Source organism: Canis lupus, chromosome 10 (assembly GCF_003254725.2).
Source record: "Canis lupus dingo isolate Sandy chromosome 10, ASM325472v2, whole genome shotgun sequence".
Classification (NCBI taxonomy): domain Eukaryota; kingdom Metazoa; phylum Chordata; class Mammalia; order Carnivora; family Canidae; genus Canis; species Canis lupus.
In genome coordinates this window covers 1,313,003-1,326,537 of record NC_064252.1, presented here as the reverse complement: position 1 = coordinate 1,326,537, position 13,535 = coordinate 1,313,003, and positions in this window count along the sequence as shown.

Below are 13,535 nucleotides of genomic sequence, written 5' to 3'. Positions count from 1 at the left end.
GCAGGAGGGTGAAGAGTAAGAAATCATTCTGCACAAATTAAATTTGCTACACCTTGTCTGCATGTGTGGTATATTTTGTACTTTTTGAAGAATGGAATTGATGTGCCCACGAGACATGGAAGTGGAGGCATGAAGCTGGGTAATGAGCTACACAAGGTTTGGAGTGTAAAAGACCTGTGCGCTGTCTGATAACCTACTTGGGAAAAGCCAGGTAATGAAAGGTATTCAAAGAATTAAACAAACAAACAAACAAACTACTCTTTTACTCCTTTGAATGATGTACATTTCTCTTAACATTTAACTTATTCTAATCATTGATAGTTATTTTTATACACCTGGATTACAAAGTATGTATTTTATTCATTTTCCTTCCCCCATGCTGCCTTCAAAATGTAGGAACTAATCTACATTCATTAAAGAGAATTTTCTAGTCAAATAAAAATCTTAATTGGGTTGAATTAAATGACTATTTAGTTGGGTTTTTTTTAAGATTTTATTTATTTATTCATGAGAAACAGAGAGAGAGAAGCAGAGACACAGGCAGAGGGAGAAGCAGGCTCCATGCAGGGAGCCTGACATGGGACTCGATCCCAGGACTCCAGGATCACACCCTGAGCTGAAGGCGGCACTAAACCGCTGAGCCACCTGGGCTGCTCCAAGTAGGTTTTTTCTATGAAATTGTTTACATATAAAAGGAAAGAAGGAAGAGAATGTCAATTTATTGCATGAGAAACTAGACAATTTGATTTCTATAGATTTCAAGTTGGGGCTTTTTGTGTTGAGCAATCTCTTCCTGCCTACTGCATTGCCATCTTGTACATAAACAGAAATAATCAGTGGACAAAAAACATCATTGTTAAACCAAATAGACCACAAAACGACATTCTATGGTCAATATAATCCAAAAGAAATTAGTTTGCATTCCTGTATTTGAAATAGTCCTCAAAGAACCTAGGAATTAGGCAGTTTACATGTACCACTTCCAGTATTACAAGATAGGAATTATGTTGACAACTGTCACAATAACAAAATTTAATAGCTAGATGCTAGAACAGATGACCTGTTAAATTGTAGGCACCTGAGATGTGTGTCTCTAACGCTGGCAAATCCAAACTCTAACTAGGTGAGTATAGAAGATCTTCCTTCTTTCTCAGGGGTAACAAAGAGACCGTGGCCATGTGGCTCCACCTGGACCTCATGGGCCTCTACCTCCTTCTGCCCTGGTACTGGAAGCAGGTGGCAAGCCACCTTCTAGACCAGTATGCCTTCATCACCAGCTGTGACATAGGCTTTCAGGAACTGTCAGACTGGGAAAGGGGCCAAGCAGCCAGATATCAGGCAGGCTGGAGCTGGTGACCACGGATATCCCAAGACAGAGAGCATCACTATGGCCACGCAACAGACAAAGAAACACCTGGGGGCGACTGTCCATTATATAGGCTGCTTGAGCCTCAAGGTTTCAGAATTACCAGATAACATGTCCAGTAAAAAGTCTCAGGAATCAGGATGGAGATACATTGAGGTTTTTACTTGTTTGTCTTTACATTAGGAACCACAAAAAAAAAAAAAAAAAAAAAAAAGGAACCACATATACATTAGTATTCATAGAGTAAATATATTTGGGACTGCCATAAACAAAATCGGGTTGCGTGGAATTTATATGTCTCAGGGTGGAAGGTGGAGGGTGGAAGGAAGTTTACTAGCAGTGAGGAAATAGGTTTAACAGGCAAGAATATGTACCTGGAAAGGGAAGGTAGATAAAGGATAGAAAGGCAAGGAAGGAAAAGAAAGAGATGACTGTGGAGTAGAAACTCTAAGGTGCATGCATGGTAGCCTCTGAAAATCTAGGGTGAAAATATTCCTCTGGTTTCCTTCAAGCCGAAAGCCATTGTGCTGCCCATGTCATTGTGTTATCTTTTCCTGAGAACAGTATAAACCTGTCTTTCTCAATCACAAGATGATAATCAGAAAACCTCCTGCATCCAAGCAGCATTCTAGGATGACTTTATTGCTTAGTCAAAGCCCACATATATAAATCAATATAAAAATATTCATTTATGAATGAATATAAAATGGGACAATTCTAGGAAAATAAGTGAGACCAAGTCATGCCCCTAATCTGGTCAGCAGGACTCAGAGTCCCTGTGTGTTTTCTCCTCTTATCAGTCCCGGGAAGGCTTTCTGAGGAAGCCCAGGCCAATAGCACACACAGCTTCCTGTGACCCTAGCAGGCTCCTGACCCCTGGCAAGGGAGCAGCCAAATTTCCCTGTTTCTTGGAAGAGAGTCCAGGTCGGACCATTTGGGGAGCAGAAGGGGGGCACCCAGCAGTGACAGGCACAACAGGCAGCCTGCAGATAGCAGCTGTCAGAGTCTCTCTGCCCACCTGACACTCACCTGGCCGGCCCGACGCCCCCAGGTGAGAGCTCTGAGTGGGAGCACGGGGATCCCCGACAGAGGCTGTGACCAGGGAGGGCACACTGCCTGTCCCCCCCACCCACTGTGCCCACACTGAGGGGCCTGCTGCTCCCTGCAAGTCCCGCTCAAGCCCTCCCCCTTGCAGGGCCTACTGCTCCACCTTGCAGGGCCCTCCCACTCCCAGTTCTGGAAGGAAATGCAGAGTTCCTTTCCTCTGCCCACACCGGGGCTCCCCCCAGTCATTTCCAAGGGCTCCTGCAGCTGGAGAGGAAGACAACCCTTGCCCACCACTCGGTATAAGGCACTGGGCCCCCTCCTAGGGCCAAAGTTCCAGGCCTTCCTTGGGGGCTTTGGCAACAATGCTTGTTCACAGTTGATGAGAGCGGCATCGTTTTCTAGCTTAAATTCAAGACAAGAAACTGCTTCAATCTTTTCTCTGAGCTTCGTGGTTACTGAGGCTCCCCCAAAAGAGCATGTGATACTGCCTTGCTTCAGCCAGTTTTATTTTATTTATTTTATTTTATTTTATTAAAGAGTTTATTTCTTTATTCATGAAAGACACAGAGAGAGAGGGGCAGAGACACAGGCAGAGGGAGAAGCAGGCTCCATTCAGGGAGCCCGATGCGGGACTCGATCCCAAGACCCCGGGATCATGCCGTGAACCAAAGGCAGATGCTCAACCACTGAGCCACCCAGGTGCCCCAGCCAGTTTTCTTTTAAAATAGAGTTTTAGGGGTACCTGAGGGGCTCTTAATTAGCGTCTGTCTTCGACTCAAGTCATGATCCCGGGGTCCTGGGATCAAGCCCCACATCCAGCTCCCCGTTCAATGGGGAGTCTGCTTCTCCCTCTCCCATTCCCCCTGCTTGTGCTCTCTCTCTCTCTCTCTCTCTCTCTCTCGGTCAAATAAATAAAATCTTTTTAAAAAATAAAACAAAACAGCGTTTTACTTAAAAAATGGATTCTAGGGGCACCTGGCTGGCTCAATCAGCAGAGCATGGGACTCTTGATCTTGGTTCATGAGGGGGTGTCCCACGTTGCAGGTAGACTTTACTTAATTAAAAAAAATTAATGGAACTCAAAGTGAAATCATCACAACTACCCATGATTCATGTTAGTCAGTGGTTGGCGATGTCTTTGTAGCAATCATCACCCTCAGAAATTCTGTTGACATGAGAAATTTTGTATTTATTTTCATTCACTTACTTTGAGGGAGAGGGGCAGAGGGACATGGGGCGGCAGAGAGAGAATCCCAAGGTGGCTCCATGCCCAGTGTAGAGCCCGACTCAGGGCTCCACCTCACAGCCTTGAGACCATGACCTGAGCCCCAGTCAAGAGCAGGATGCTGAGCAACCCAGGGACCCAGACCTGAGAGATCTTAATCCCTACATGATTTACCGAACAATGGACTGTTAACGAGGTGGCATATATTTTGTAATCATTTATTTCATTTTTTAAAAAGATGTATTGATTCATTTTGGAGAGAGAGAGAGCATGTGAGCAGCGGGAGGGGCAGGCGCCCCTGCTGAGCTCCCACCCCCTCTCCCTAGGGCTCCACCTCTGGAGCCTGAGATCAGGACCTGAACCCAAACCAGCAGGCAGACACCTAACTGACTGAGCCACCCAGGCCTCCCTGCAGTCGCTTATCTCAGAAAGGTCCTATTCGGCAATTTGTGTCAAAATCCTGGGGTGAACACTTGTCAGACACTGACAAGCCCTCAGGCCCCAGGAAGCGCGGCTCCTGCCAAGTGTCCCTTGTCCTTGTCTCCTGCAGTGAAGACAGAGGAAGGGGAAAGACCTTCCTGGCTCCCCGGAGACCCGCCTGCATGGGTTCACCCCTTCGATGTGTCTGAAACAAGCCTCTTACACTTCAGGAGCTAAATGTGATGTGCTGGGGACCGCTGGGGACCACAGTGCCCCGGGGTCACCTTTGCCCCTTTCTGCCTTCCTGAGTCAGAGACTTTGCTCTTGAAGCGCAGCCCGCAGCCCGCAGCCTGAACCTTCTCTGCAAAGCGAGTTGCACGCACTCTCCTAGCTCCTTGGGCGTCTAACTGGGTCCTAAGAGTTACCTGAGCAGTTCTAGGTCTCCCGGGAGGGGACAGATGTCTTCAAAGAGCTTGACACCCGTTCTAGTTGCACACCCGCTCCCCTAAGAGGCTGGGCGGCCTGGGCCCTCGAGGCAGCCGCCACTCCCCGGAGCTCTGCGCTGGCAGGGCCGCAGCAGCCCTCGCCTCTGCCTTTCCAGAAGGCTCTCTCAGCGGGGACGGCCTTTCTGGGGCAGCCAGCCGGCCGGGCCATAGGCTGTGCCAGAGGCAGCCCGCGCACGCCCACGCCCACGCGCACACCCAGAGTCTGAGGGGCGAGGGTAAAGGGTGTCGTTATTCTACAAGAAAGGCAATGTCGGTCCCGGGGGTGGTTTCCTGGCCTCCGGCCTCACTAAGCAGCAAGGGAGTTTGGGCGGTCCGGGGCAGTGAGGCTGGGGCCCAGAAGGCCGGCCGTTGTGACCTGGCGGGTCTATGTGGAAATGGAGACCCTGCCCCTTTGTGCAGTTTTGCAAATGACGGTCTGTTTTCCTGGACACCTTTTGCCCGAGTCACTGTCCAGGACGGGACCCTGTCACCTGGGTGGGTCCACTCTCATGTGGCCCTACATCAGCATTTCTCAATCAGAGGCATGTGAAAGCACCGAGATGTGTCAAGTCATGGGGAGATGCAGCAGTTTCTTACTTAACAAGTAAGATTGCAGCGGCAGAGGTTGTCCAGGCTCCCTTCAAAAATACATTGAGAAAAGATACTTTGGAAAGGAGTTGAGGTCACCTCTGACCTCACTCCCTATAGGTCGGTCACATTCCAATCAATAGAGGGTTTGTGGGTTTTTGTTTTTAAGACTTATTGATCTATTTTAGAAAGTGTGTGCATGTATGTGTGTGTGTGTGTGTGAGAGAGAGAGAGAGAGTGAATGGGGGGAGCAGCGTTGGAGGAAGAGAATCTCAAGCAAACCGAGCCCAATGGGGTCCTCAATCCCATGACCTATGAAATCATGACCTGAGCTGAAAACCAAGAGCCAGATGCCTCACCGACTGAGCCACCCCAGCTCCTTCCAGCTCACTCCAGCTCTCCCCTGTCCCCAGGATCTTGAGCCCACCCGGACTCCAGTGCCACTGACCCAACAACCACCTTTCCACTAACCCTCATCTCTTCCTTTGTTCCCCACCTACACTCTCCGATCTGTTACTGTGACCTCTCCCCCACTGGCCATGCCTGAGACTCTTGCCCCAATCCTCTTAACGCTACTCACTTGGCCAAACCACAGGAACACTGGAGCAGTTGGAGGAGAACTCCACGCTTGGGTGGAGGGTCCTCCCACGCTCTCCCAGCCACCCTTGCAGCCCTGTCTGCGCATATGCAGTAGAGCACAGCCGCTTGGGCCCCTGCAGCATCCCTCCAGCAATCCCACCCTCTCCCACCTCTCCTGAATCATCACTTTCTTGCTTCCACTACTTATTTATTTTTCCCTCTTGTTATCCTTTCACCACCCTCATCACCACTGCCACGACCACATCTTTTTCCTGTTGCCACAAAATTCCTCTCTAGACTTGTCCATACTCACTGCCTCCAAACCCTCTTCCCATATTCGATTGAATATTTCTGTGACGCACTCACACCCACCACTCTTCCCAAACTGCTTCCACGGAGGTGTCCAGTGACCTCCATCTGGACTGCCAGGGTTCACTTCGTGTCCTCACCCTGCTTTACATAGAAGCATTTGACCACTCTCTCTGTCTCCTTCTTGATAGACTTGGTGTCCCTTGGCTTCCATAACACCAAGCTCTTGGAACTTATTTCCTCTTATCTCAATGCTTCCTCTCAGTTTCCTTTGCTGGCTCCCCAACTTTCCCCAGATCCTTAATGCAGAGTGCCTTCGGGGCTCAGCCCTCAACACCCCGTGCAGCTATACTTCTATCTCACCCATACCTCTCTGCTGAGCTCCAGACCCGCGTTCCCAATGGCCTCCTCACATTTCCACTTGAAAGCCTAGGAGACATCTCAGCTTTAACCTTAGTGAGCAGATCGTTTTATTTTATGTTTTCCTGAAGGCAGATCATTGTGTAAATCATTCCCACTGAATCCAAGGTAATTCTTAAGAAGTTTTAATTTTCAAAAAGTATCTTTGGTAAAGTCTTAGTATCAGGCATCAAGTCACAGCTATATTTTGATCACTAAGGCCTGTTTTGTTTTTCTGCATAGTGTTTCCTCCTCATGAGTTGTGAGGAGAATTTGTGAGGCAGCCCAAGGAACTAGTAGACACGTTGTGGATCTGATCAAAGATCAACTGAGGAGAGACACAGGTGTTAGTTTCCTGCAAGAAATGCCAAAGCTAGTCATGACATGCCCTCCAAGGAGAAGAGAGTACACCCAGCAGGACCGGCTGCAGTCAAGAGTGCCACGTGCAAATTTTACACATTCTCATGACTCTTTCATCCTTGCACCAACCTGGCACAGGCCTGAGAGCCAGCTGGCATCCTGGACAAGTGCTCTGAGGGGAGAAAGACAGAGCTCCATGGAGAGAGTCTTAAAGCTACAAGGTGTCCTAGGGGCACCTGGCTGGCTCAGAGTGTAGAGAGTGTGACTCTTGATCTCAGGGTTGTGAGTTTGAGCCCCACCTTGGGTGTGGAGATTACTTAAAAATAAAATCTTTAAAAAAAAATTAAAAGGTGTCCTAGCCCAATCAGCTTGAGGTCCGAACCAACTTGCAGTCCAGCATGGTCAGGCCTTTTGACTTATTGCCATGAAGGAGGCTGCACCCCAGGAGACCCATGGCTCATCTCACCAAACAAAGGATAAGAGTTAGTACAGGATTTAGGAGTGAAGCAATGTTTTAATAGGCTCCAAGCAAGCAGGGCTGTGTGAAAAGAGGTCTATCTCGTGTCTGAATTGCAAAGTAGACCTAGGGTCATCTTAGAAGGTTGACCCTTCAACAACATAGGGGTTTAGGGACGCTAACCCCCTGCATAGTTGAAAATTCACACCTAAGTTTTGATGCCCTAAAAACTTAACTGTAAATAGCCTACTGTTGCCTGGAAGCACTAGTGATAACATAAACAGTAAACTGACACGTATTTTGTATATTATATGCATTATATGCTGTACTTTTATAATAAAGCAAGCTAGAGAAAAGAAAGTGTTATTAAGAAAATCATAATGAAGGGCACCTGGGTGGGTCAGTGGTTGAGCATCTGCCTTTGGCTCAGACTGTTATCTCAGGGTCCTGGGATCAAGTCCCACATCAGGCTCCCCACAGGGGGCCTGCTTCTCCCTCTGCCTCTGCCTTTCTGTGTGTGTGTGTCTCATGAATAAAGAAATAAAATCAGGCAGCCCGGGTGGCTCAGCGGTTTAGCGCTGCCTACGGCCCAGGTCATAGTCCTGGAGACCCGGGATTGAGTCCCACATCGGGCTCCCTGCATGGAGCCTGCTTCTCCCTCTGCCTGTGTCTCTGCTTCTCTCTCTGTGTGTCTCTCAGGAATAAATAAATGAAATTTTTTAAAAATAATAATAACTTTAAAAGAAAAGAAAAGAAAATCATAAGGGAAGTGCAAAAAATGCCAGAAGAGCAGTCAAGGAGACTTCGATAGTGATAGGTATTTGAGATGCTGTGATGGCTCTGAGACCATGTAAGCCCTGTACAATTAATTACTGCAGAGAGAGGCTTCCAGGACTTTCTCCAAAGAACATACACAGACAGGTCTGGGAACACAGATTGGTTCCTGAGTGATAGCCAGCCAGAAACTGAAGATCTCAATCCTATAACCACAAGAAGTGAATTCGACCAACAAAGTAAAAGGGCTTGGAAGCAGATTCATACCTAGAGCATTCAGTGATCCTATGATGGGTTCATAAATATTTACAAATAAAATATCCTTATGTCATATCCTTATCCTGACTACCCTACAGAATACATTTTTTAAAAGTCTTTAGAGTTGACACACAATGTTTCAGGTGTACAATATAGTGCTTTATCATCTCTATACTATGCTATGTTCACCACAAGTGTGGCTACCTTCAGCTCCCATCTGACAACACACTACAATAGCATTGACTCTATTCCCTCTGTTATATTTTTTATTCCCATGACTTATTTATTCCATAACTGGAAGCTTATACCATACATAATATTGCATTAACTGAGGGGACCACTCTCTTTTCTCCAGGGTTCACAATTTTGCCTCTTCCCAGCTTGGGTAAAGAATCTGCTACAAATGAAGATATCATAATTTCAGAGTATTTAGTCCTGGGTACAGGGAGATACCTGCTACATCCACAAGGCCATTTGATACACCAACTTCCAGCTGCCAAGTTGAAGGTCTGGCTTGAATTCCACTGGAAAAGAATCACTTTACAGGTGGTGTAAAGGAAAAAGCAGAGCTTCCCACCTCCAGACATCTGATCAGTTCAGATCAGGCATCTATATCAAATCCTAGGTTCTATTATGTAAATTCAAGGATCTGATTTCAAATGCCAATGTTTTCCAAAGGTGCTCCCCCTTAATTTTAAGAATAGCAAATGTTCAAATAAATTTTATATGTTGCAAAAAAAGTAAAGAAAATCGTAAGAGAAATTACATTTACAGTACTATACTGTGTTTATCAAATTTTTCAAAATCTGTATATAAGTAGACTATGAAGTTCAAACCCATGTTTCTCAAGGGTCAAACATACAGTTAAAATAGCTGCAAAATGTTGTGTCTAGCCCCCGTCATCTGAAACTCTGCATCTGAATTGTATATTGAAGCTGCTTCTGTGTCAAAGTGACTCAGAGGTAAGAATGGGATATTCATTTTTACTGATATAATTTTAAACAGCAAGGTTTTTGATAATCGATGCTCTTTTAGAGAACAAGGTTTCTCAGTAAGTGAAAAATACAGTAGTCGCTCAAACAAAGGGGTTGTTAAAACACTTCACGGTTGCAGCATGTCCTTTGGAAAATGTTCGGCCAGAAATTTAGCAGAAATTTACTTTCTCAGTTCAGGTTAATATTTACTTTCTCAAGGACCAGAGCAGGATGTGGGGGATGTAGGGGAGCAGGTGGCAAGTGACACAAGGACTTGGTTAAACTTTTGCTTTCTTTGCAATTCACTCTGTAGCTCTCTTGCATTTTCCTTCTGTGCATCTCCCTTCCACTCCCAGTCTTTTTTTTTTTTTTTTTTCACTCCCAGTCTTGAGAAGAAAACAGGGTATTAATATTCTCTGCCTCACTCTACAAGCCTTTCATCCCCAATAGCCCTGGGCCCCAAGCATGATGTAGGAAGTGAAAGTGTTAGCTCGGGGGCTGTATCTGTTTGAGGAAAGTAAAATATCTTCCTTTGAGACTTGGCAGGTGAAGTCATTTCAAAGCTGGTGACAGTCTGTCCTATAAAAGCCACCTTCTCCTCTGACACCTCTGGGATGGTTCGAGCCTATAACCCTGTTCAAAACTCTCATATTCAAGTCTAGCAATTAACATTTTATGTACTTGCTTAATATGGCTGTTATTTCAAGCAAGTTGTAATCTTTTTGAGAGAAGGAATGTTGCCATAAATATGTGTGTGTGTTTAATATGCATATAAACAATCTTTTGGTCTTTCTTAGGAGCCCTCAGTGGTGCTGAGCATAGAACAATCAGCTAATACCTCCTGCCCAGGTTGGTGCTGGCACAACACCAGGACAAGACCCCTTGTCCTTTCCCATTTGAACAGAAAATTCAGTAACAGGTGAGAGGTTAGAGAGAGTGTAGAGCCAAAACCATACATTGGCAAGAGGCTGCCCTCTTGGCCTATGAATTTTTAACTCTTCAAAAATGAAAATAGGGAAGGGCAGTTAATTTAAAAATTAAAGCAAGCTGAGAGGATCCTCTATCTGAGCACCAGTGACCATCTTGGAGGGGTACAGGATGAGATACCCCACATATGCCACTTTGGCATAAAAATTATTTCTAGTTAAAAGTAATAAAAATCGGGCAGCCTGGGTGGCTCAGCGGTTTAGCACCGCCTTCAGCCCAGGGTGTGATCCTGGAGACCTGGGATCGAGTCCCACGTCGGGCTCCCTGCATGGAGCCTGCTTCTCCCTCTGCCTGTGTCTCTGCCTCTCTCTGTGTCTCTCATGAATAAATAAAATCTTTAAAAAAAAAAAAGTAATAAAAATCCAGCATATGCAGGAAAGTCTCTCTGCCCCCAACCCATCACTGCTTAAATTTACATTGAAAGGGAGAGCCATGGGACACCTGGGGACTCAGCGGTTGAGCCAGGGCCTGATCCTGGAGTCCAGAATCGAGTCCCACGTCTGGCTCTCTGCATGGAGCCTGCTTCTCCCTCTGCCTGTGTCTCTGCCTCTCTCTGTGTGTCTCTCATGAATAGATAAATAAAATTAAAAAAAAAAAAAAAGAAGAGAAGGGACAGCTTGTACCAGGAAGAGAAGTACTAACAAAGACCCCCTTTACCAAAGGAACTCAGCTGCTTGATAGAACAGTCCTGTTTTTGCAAACATCTCCTTTCACCTTTTCACTTCTTTTCACGCCTTTGTGACCTCAGGCCTTAAGTTTAAGCTCACACGAGTTTCCATTGCCTCATCATCTTCAGAGCTTCATGTCTGTCTGGATTCCCATCTGTATACACTTTAAATTTGATTTTCTCCTGTTAATCTGTCTCCTGCCAATCAGGTTCAAAGTCCAGCTGGAAAGACCACAGAGCAGAGGGAGGTCTTCCTCCCCGACGACCCCCACCTTGTCAGTCATGAGGAGGACGGATGCTATGGGCTGACTATTGGACGTGAGGATTAGGATCCTGACTGATCCTCTTTTGCCTCCTTCTTCGTTTCTTCTTCCTCCTTCTTTGCCTTCTCTTCTTCCTCCTCTGCTCGTTCCTTTCTGCTTCACCTACTTCCTTTTCTTTCTCTCTCTTCTATTTTTCTCCCACATCTTTGTGGAAATCAAAGTCTTTCCCAGACTCACTCCCCAGCTGCAGCGTCGCTTCATAACACCCCCACGCTGTTTCCAGGGCCAATGGTCTGTCCTCTCTGCCCATTCAGGTATGCTCCAAGGGGGCCTCTGAAAGCATAGCATGACTGCACCCAGTTGCTGGAGTGTCAAGACATTGGTTAATAAAAAGTAGTTGTGGTATCACAATTTACAGTGTTTAATTACAAATCTACAGCAGGAGGCAGACTTATCAACAACATAAGCCTCTTTTGCTTATTATCCGGTTTGTTTGATTGTTTGGGATTTTAAAAACAAGAGAGGGAAACCTACCCCGGCTCTGCTGAACTCTTCGAAATATATATGCATAAATTGTTCCTAATGAGACCATCTGTTTTTTATGGCCCTTCTGGAAGCAGGAGGAACCCGAAGACTGCTCTGTCTTGCAGAAATCTGTGGCCAGGCAGGCCCAGGAAATAAATAGGGAAGATTAGAAGGGTGTACGTGATTTAACAATATGCAGACAGGGAGTTCGGTGGTTGAGTGTATGCTTGGGTTCTCAGGGGTGCCGGGCACAGAGGGTGACCCTGGGCTGCCTAGAGCCTGAGGCTTCCAGTCAGCTGGCCTCCTGGAAGGCCCAGGAAATGTGCGGGTTTTCACAGCACACACGAACCTCGCTTTTGCATGCCTGGAACGTCACCAGAGCCACCACGTGAAACCACAAACCTGCCGCCACTCTGGGGGGCCCAGGGCTCGTACCCCGCGACATGAAAATTGGACATGTGGAGAATTAGCCCGGCTGGAGAAGCTCTGGGTGCAGACTCAAACAATGGTTTCCAGCAGCGAAGCTAAAGGCAGCACCTTCCCGCTTCACCCGCAACGGCAGCAGCCTCAGCATCAGGTGGGAGCACCCCATCATTGCCCACCCCTCCCTCAGAGCCTAGGAAAGATCCAGCATGGGTTGCCCCTTCCTGAGACACACACCCTTAGGGGTGCCTGGACCTGCATGCTAGCCCTGAGGTCATTGTGCCTGAGGTCTCTGGGGACTTACAGATAAAGGGCCTGTTTCCCCCTGGAAAGGCGTTGTATGGAAGACATCACCCCAAATATTCATGTTTAAAGACCCAACCAGGCTCCAGGCTCTAGATCCTTTGGCAATTCTAACCTTCCTAGGCTCTTGCAGCGGGGCCCCCCCTCATCAAATGAGCCAGTCTCCAGGTGGCTGGGCCTCAAGAGCAGCTTCCTTTGGCCATTGTCTTCTCCAGAGGCCCCATCCTCCACTGCAGCCTCAACCTTGGCCCCAGCTTCTGTGAACCACTCCCACACACGTACCCGGCTCCACTGGCAGCAGCCACAGCCCCCACCCCCAAGCAGCTCTACTGGCTGAGTGGTCTGTGCACCTCGCCAGGGCATAGAAGATCTCTGCCTCCCAGAGCTGGGTTCCTCTTACAGACTCCTATCAGCCGCCAGGGCTGTGGCAAGCCTGCCTGCGGCTCCCTGTGCAACACTGGGTCTCCCCGCCATGCGGGCAGCAAGCTGTGAATCTCCATTCTCTTCCCCTCCTGCAAAGGTCAAGCCATCTCCTCTCACAGGACCATGGTTCACTTCTGGCCTGCGGAGCTCAAATGCTGCAGCTTGGTTATGGGCTTGGGGTGGGTATCCACACCAGGGAAAAGTCAGCACCCCCCGCAAGCCAGAGGGCAGGGACCAAGGGATGTGAGATTCAGAAAAGGGAACCCTGCAGACTAACCCCAAAAAGCAATTCAGGTTTTGCAGCCAGAAACTGAAGAAAGGGAGAGAAACCCAGGCACAGGCTGTTGGGCCTTGACCCCTGAAGAGTAGGCCATTCTCTCCCAGGGGCTGAGTTATAGGAAGGCTGGGAGAAGGGGCTCCCGGGTATGCACTGTGTCCCTTGCAGTGCCGAGGGCCGGAGCACCTCCTCCGGTCAGGTTACAGGAGTCAGAAGCAAGCAAAGGGCCTAGGACTTAGAATTCAGAGGCCAGGGGAGATCAAGTCAGTTGCACCCCTCCCCCTGCCCCCTGCCCCAGGAGAGACCCTAGAGAGGCCTTTCTTACACCCCAACTCCAGAGAAGCTACTGAGTTCTGCAAGCAGCAGGAAGACTACATCTCAATGTGGAGAAAAATGAGAGGAAACGCCATTAAACTTACTTCCTCT